The sequence below is a fragment of the Littorina saxatilis genome, unplaced genomic scaffold, assembly GCF_037325665.1.
Source record: "Littorina saxatilis isolate snail1 unplaced genomic scaffold, US_GU_Lsax_2.0 scaffold_449, whole genome shotgun sequence".
Taxonomy (NCBI): domain Eukaryota; kingdom Metazoa; phylum Mollusca; class Gastropoda; order Littorinimorpha; family Littorinidae; genus Littorina; species Littorina saxatilis.
The window spans coordinates 92,201-93,860 of NW_027128158.1; positions in this window are offsets into that span (position 1 = coordinate 92,201).

Genomic DNA, 1,660 nt, shown 5'->3' on the forward strand with positions numbered 1-1,660 from the left:
CATTAATTAATTCCTATTGTTTACATGTGCCAATAATGTTATAAAACTGTACCTAAGGGGATATAATAACGATTGGCTGTAGCTTTCGAACACAGACAAAATTATTTCAGTATTGCAAAGTGGTTTTGATAGTGTCGAATGTAAACAGAACAGTCTCAAAGTGAAAGTGGATGTTTTCCGGAAATTGCGAAGTTAACAAGAATACAGAAAAGCGCGCTTCCTTGCTTAGCACAATACGCTACTGCACTAATCTGGCGTGTCAATATCACTACGTTTTGGACGTGGAAAGTGAGCGATTTCCTTCGCGCGGGGATTGACGACGCTGTACTTTCTGTGTTGACGGTCTAAAAATAGCCCAACCTCTGCTTTGAGACACATGTTTACCGCCCTCAGCTAATTCAAGAAATCACCCCCCTCCTGCAAGGTACACGTGCACTCAAGTTAACCTCTGCTTTGACCTGTGTGCCAAGAGTCAGATGAGAGAGAAAGAAAGCGCACGCGCGCGAGAGAGAGAGAGAGAGAGAGAGAGAGAGAGAGAGAGAGAGAGAGACAGAGAGAGAAAGACAGAGAGAGAGAGACAGAGACAGAGACAGAGACAGAGACAGAGACAAAGACAGAGACAGAGAGAAAAAAAAATGTAACTGATCTCGTGAGAACGGTTGAGGCCTTGCAAGGTTTTGACGGCAACAATAATTATTGTAGTTCTCTAAGACTTTATTTCTGTTTGATTTGTAATATGTTGGGAAGCCATATTTATGAATTGATCAACAAAATAAAACATAATACAAAACGACACAACATTGTTAAAATCATTATTGGCCAACGTTGAACGTTTACGAAGGCCTCAATCTTCCCGCGCCGTAGACCAGATTAATAGGTGCTTGATTTTGGTATTTTGATTTACATAACATTAAACCTTTCTTGGGGTTCATGGTCATGGCAACAGCCATATTAATATTATATTTCAGCATATGTGAATTACATGTCATCATACCAAACTGTCATACATTTTTATTCCTACATTATTCTGATTGATCACAACCAAACCTACTATCATTGGACACATCCAAATGCAAGCGCCTGTTCTTGACAACTTGCCATTGATCTAAAAATATATATTTTTAGATCAGTGCAACTTGCTTGGATCTCTTGTTTGGCCTGTAGGTAAAATGTACAATGTATTTTCTGATTTGTGCACAAAAGCTTTTTTTTAATTTTTTTTAACATAACAATGTTTAATGTCACTGTATGTTTGAAAGACCATGGTCACATTTGTAAAACACATGTTAAATTAGAAAATAAATAACATTTTGGTTCATGATTTTTTCCTACACCTGTGCTAAAAATAAGAAATGAAAATGTTGGTATATAAGTCACTCAAATGCAGTTTAAAATGAATGGTTTGAGTTTGTTGCTGTTGACCCTGCACAGTTCGACCTATGATGTTTTTGTTGAAAAATTTTGCCGTCTGAGACTTTATTTCTGTTTGATTTGTAATAGGTTGACGTATTTCACAACTTCCTGTGTTACATAAACTCAGTGATGATAACCAATTTTGCCTTCACCCTTCCCATAGGGTGACGGATTTCACAACTTTCTACTGATGAACAATGTTGCCTTCACACCTCCCAAAGGGTGACGGATGTCACAACTTCCTGTG